This window comes from Onychostruthus taczanowskii, unplaced genomic scaffold (genome assembly GCF_017590055.1).
Source record: "Onychostruthus taczanowskii isolate IOZ18803 unplaced genomic scaffold, ASM1759005v1 scaffold36, whole genome shotgun sequence".
Classification (NCBI taxonomy): Eukaryota; Metazoa; Chordata; class Aves; order Passeriformes; family Passeridae; genus Onychostruthus; species Onychostruthus taczanowskii.
In genome coordinates, this window is record NW_024501015.1 from 4345723 (window position 1) to 4351223 (window position 5501).

At 41.1% G+C, this 5501-nt stretch overlaps 1 protein-coding gene across 4 annotated transcripts in view; it reads right to left on the bottom strand.

Annotated features, from left to right (window-relative positions):
* Positions 1–353, bottom strand: part of TBC1D5 (TBC1 domain family member 5) — a 318071-nt gene extending 317718 nt beyond the window's left edge. For all 4 annotated transcript variants that reach the window (XM_041411471.1, XM_041411470.1, XM_041411472.1 and 1 more), the window contains exon 1: positions 113–353. The gene's annotated coding sequence lies outside the window, so the exon portion shown is untranslated. The remainder of the gene's footprint in view (positions 1–112) is intronic.
* Positions 354–5501: the final 5148 nt, after the last annotated feature.

Here is a 5501-nt window from a genome sequence, read left to right on the forward strand (position 1 = left end):
AAGGGGCTCGGCGGGGTCCGGGGCTCGGGGCGGCGCACTGCGGCTGCGGGGCGGCCGGCGGGGAGGGGGGCAAGCGGGTGAAGGGGAGCAGATGCTCTGGGGCTGGTTTTACCTGCTGCTGCTGCTGCCTGCAGTGGCATGAAGATCTGGCTCAGCCTCTCTCTTTCCCTCCCCGCCTCCCTCCTTCCTCCCCTCCCGCCCTCCCTCTCTGCGGCTCGGCGCGGCGCACAGACCCCCGTGCCGGCCCGACGCCCTGCGAGGGACGCGGGGCAGGGGGAGGCGGAGGGGGAGACCCGGGGAAGGGAAGGGGAAGGGCTCCCTGCCCGCCCGCGGGGACGCGCGGTGGCACCGCCCCGCTCCCGCCGCGCAGGCGCCCGAGCCCGCGGCCGCCCGGCGCCTGCTCCTTGTTCCTGCTCCGAGCTCCCGGTGCCCGCTCCCAGCTGCCTGTGCCTGCCGGGGCGGCGGGGCGCTGCTGGAAGGGGAAGGGCGAGCTTGGGGCTGCCCTCGCGGCTTGGCCGGCGCCTGCTTCTCGCCACCGCGCCGGGCAGCAGCAGAAGGGGCGGCGGGGTCGGTCGGATCGGGAGGGTTTGCGTCTCTTCGGGGCCTTTCGGCCTCTTGGGGAAGCTCGATCTGTTTGTATTTACATAAAGCGTGCGTAGAGTGTAGTTGCTAGTCACGCAGTGAGAGGTGGGGGAAAGGGGCTTAAAATGAAGGTAATTTAAAGTGGGTCCGTAACATGGCTCCTTGGGAGAGCTGGCCGGGTTGGGAAACGTCCTGCTGGAAGGAGCGAAGCGCTCGGCTGGAGCTCGGGGCGGCGGGAGGTCGGTGCTGGCCGCGGGGCGCGTGTGGGCCCCAGCAGCGGGGTCGCAGCGCGGCCCTGCATCCCGGCAGCAGCTCGCTGCGACAAGGGCGTCGGTGCCCAGGGCTCACCTGGATCGCTGGCACGCGTTTGAGATCAGTCACAAAGATCTCTTTCTAAGGCTTGGAAAACGCGGTAAATGTGCCGCTTGCTTAGCATCAGCCTTTCATTAAAAACCGTGATGGGACGTGGACAGAGGAGTCCCAAGTATTGAAGAGTTCATTTTTCTTGCAAAAACAGCGTGCAAGGGGTGCATTTATGCAAGCGTTTGAAGGTGTCGTGAAACACCTTGTAACTTAGGTTGCTCCTTGTGACCATTTTGCAGTTTCTCATTGTGTGACAATGCAGTAGGTATCCAGGCTTTTCTTTGGAGACGCCAGTACAAGACTGAAGGGGAAACTGTAGACATACTACATTATAGATGTAGCTGAAGCAAAAATATTATTTGAACCTGAGTCTTAGAAAAATAAGCCTAAAACTGGCATGTTTGACTATTAAAATATACTTCAAGGTGACATAGGGAGAAAGATGATCAATCCAAGATACACCTAGAAATTAAACAGGAATAAAACTTTTTAAGTTTAATAACAATTGCATGATGAATGTATGGTATCTAATCTCTGAAGATATTTCTTATAACTCCCTTGATTCCCAGGAAGGAGCTTTTTTGCCTTTTGGGTGATTTCAGGGCAAGATAATCAGCCTATCTATGTGGTTTTGCCAAAGACACTTAGGGAGGAAATCTTAACTCCATATCAGTCTACAGATGTTTTTGATTCCCAGATGTTTGATTAAGAAAAGAGAGACCAAAGTAGGTTCTGGCCTGCTGATGATAGTGTTTTACAGCCATACATTTACATTTTTTGCTACATCAGATTGTTTAAAGTAGAAAGAGCCATTTAAAGTTAAATTGTTGGTAGATTTAAAATGAAAAAGCTCAGGACAAAAAACAAATGAAGACATGAGAATTTCCTTGCATGTCCGTATATTCATTAATTTCAAATACATACTTTCATTTTCTGTTTGCAATAAAGATTTTCTGTTTGTCTCTCCTTACATTTATGTTGGAGCAGATCTTGATATTAAAAATGCCAAGCAGTCAAGCATATAATTTTTTCTAGTAATACCATGTTTTGAATAACTTGAACAGCTCAGTGATCAAAATACAATTTTGTTCGACACAGGGCATAGCATTTGATTTAGAAATAGTACAGCCATCTACAGTCAGCCTGTGTATATCACAGTGACCTGTCCACTAAAAATACATGGAAGTTCCTATTTCTGTTTTTGTAATACAGTGCATTTTAGGTAAGAACATGTGCAAAAGTAGCATGTGTTTGGGAGATGAAATGGCAATGTGAAGAATTATATAGCACATTATGTGTTGAAGATACGGGTGTATAGACGGGGCTCATTAGGTAAAATTCGTATTGCAAGTATCAAGACCTTTTCTTTATAAGCCTGCAGATTTGTGCTGCTGTTTAGAAAAGGGAATTGCGCACCTGCTTTTGGCACATATTCCCACTGAGTCCGCAAGTCAGGCAATTGTGAGTTGTCTAAATAACTGCTGGAATAATTATATGAGCAGAGGATATCTAATTGTGTGTGTGCTTAGGGGATGTCTTAAAAGATTTGGGCCCTCTCAGTATTCTCAATATGAAAATTTTCCCATGGAAAATAAAAGCTGGAACAAAAGCCAGCAGGAAAAACAACAGCAGAATCTGCCAAAAGTAGTTATTCTTGTTTCATTGGCAATCAATTGTTAGGCTAATCATAACATTTAGAATGCCATTTTAAGCAAGAATGGAAGTTCCACCCCTAAATTAAAACATTGTAAAGAAATTTATCCCTTATGCACCAATAAAGAGAAAAATAAATTCCCAATATTACTGATTTCTGTATTTTCAAGATTATGGAGGGTTAAGGTCAATCTACTTAGTTTATGTTCACAGTACATCCTACTGCAGAGTCACAAGTAGAGGTGTGTAAACTACATATGGGTGAAGAAAATAATGTTTCTTATATTAGGTGTTGACTGGAATATTCTTGAGGTTATAAATATTTTTTAAATTTTACTTGGCTGTACTTGGCAATTATGAAGACTCTTTGTTTATATTTATTTATGTTTTCAGTAGGGTTCTTCATTTAAGTAGTCTGGTCTGTAATCTGGCTATGTTTTATACACACATCTCATGTTTAAGCAGTATACATAGCATATGTATAAAATGCATATGTTGCTTGCTAGCATTTTAGTTTCTGGTCCTTTGGAGGAAAGAGGACCAGCCCAGCTTCATTATCAGCTATAGAATAAAGCCATTACATGTATATGAACTAGTTAGGATGATTTCATATAGTTTTAAAAAGTATAATATAGATGTGCCAATTGAATAAAATATAAAGCAAAATTTCTTGACTTTTGCTCTTAGTTAACTCATGCAAACAATATAAAAATTCCCATGGATTTTTAATATATATTTATGTGAATTATATACAAAGCATTTTTATTTAAGTATGTGCTTGCATGATTGTGTGCATATACAAATAGATGCATACAATATTAGTTATGATACGATATAAATACACACATTAGCTGTATTTCACATTGTTATAGCATCTTGTTTGGATTTCATATTTGATTTGTAATCCATGGAATTTTGTGATCTGAGGAATCTTAAAAAAATCTCAAGGAAATTGTTATGACTGCAGATTCTCCCATGAATCAAATAAAACTGCACTCCTCTATCCACTGAATTCCCATAGAGAAACTGGGAAATATTTGTGGGGTACTTCTGTCATTTCTAGACACTGAAATTAAATGTATTCTGTACACAACCAATAAGAACAAAGTTATATTGGTTTTAAACTTGATGTATTTTCTTCCAGTAGGATCTGCTTGACACCATTGTCAGCTTGAAGTTTCTGTTGTAACTATTCACTTAATCATTCTTAAGTTTTGCTTTTGTTCATTATTTAAAAATATTTACCAATCATAAGGAGAATAATTAATTACAAGTTTTGTTCTGTCTTTTTCATTCTCCACCTGAGCCTTCTTGTGTGAAAAAGTAACTGCATTATTCCTCTTATTATAGTAAGATTTGGCCATAGACATTTACTCCATAACTCAAGTGGGTCTTAAGTAATTTTAAAATCCTTGGGTTTAGTGAAGCTTATGTAAGCCTTATGTAAGCTCTTTGTGAACCTGTATATCAAGTGATACAATTCAGTATATTTCTCCTATAATTAATTACACATCCCAAATGCCTACTACATACCTACTACAACATAGTGTCTTCTTCCAGTAGAGAACCAAACATCTGCTTTCTCTAAAATGCATAGCTTGACATACTGATAGTTATGTCAAACATGATGAAATGCATCATGTAAGTTTGACAAAGAGGCATGACTTCTGACACATGAACACATGACGTGTTCTGAAAAAATTTAAAGGAATCAAGGAAAACTGAGTGAGCAAGAGCAAAACAGACTCATGAACTACTGTTGGAAAGAATAAAAGGAATCATGTACTCCAGACTAGCTTAATTAAAATTTGACATGGTTGAGACTTCCTCTGAAACATATCAAGAAACCAACCTGATTTTGTAGCGCACAGTGCACCAGCACAGAATCATATCAGCATAATGTGGTGTACCATGTAGCTGTTGGGCCAGCACACCAAGAGATGGAGAAACTGGATAGAGCAGAGCAACGCTATACACAGATTTAATGTAGAAGGGCCAAAAGAAAATAAACTGGGTATCAGAAAAAGTTCTTTCTAAGAACATCCAAAAATAAACCACGATTCCTGTGAATGTGAGTGACCAGGGTAGCATTTTTGTGTGTGGTGCCTTTGGTTCCAGTTCAGGCAAAACCATCCATTGACACTTAAGTTCCATTGATTTCAGCAGAGCTTAAGTGCTTTCCTGAATCGAGGCTAATTAAGTGCATCACATACAAATACTTGTGTGCATAAATTGTTTACAGGATTGGGGCTTTAGGGCTTGTCTAAACAGAGACACTCAGGAAAATTAATCCAAATTAACTAAAGGTATGAATTTAAAGTGGATTAGTTAAACCACATTAAACCCCAGTCCACACTGGGGTTTAATGTGGTTTAACTAATCCACTTTAAATTCACTGTTTTAATTACTTTGGATTAACTTTCCTGAGTGTCCCTGTTTAGGCAAACCCTTGGTGTATTGAATAAAGTCCCCAAATGAGTCAAAATTAAAGTAGACCCCAATCTATATAAATAAAAATTCTGCATTGGCAAGGGATGAAATCTTCAATTTTTACAATTCCATTGACTTTGTACCACCAGTGTGCTGAGGAACAGCAGCAATGAGATCAAGTATCAGTCTGTAAACATGGCAGTGGAACTAAGCCATGAAACTCCAAGCTGTGTAGGAAAGGCTGGTCTGAGAAAAAAATCAGAATAAAAAACAAATTTTCAAATAATTCTTGTGTATTTCAGCAATATTAAATTGCAATTTAAAGCTAAAGATCAGATTTATTTCCACTTAAATTGGCAAGACCACTGAAGGTACTGTGGCTGCCAATACAGTCTGTGATGGCTAGCAGGGAACCCAAAGCTGGCAAAAGAAGTAAGACAAGCCTTATTTATGTAAATAAGAAACCATTTGTA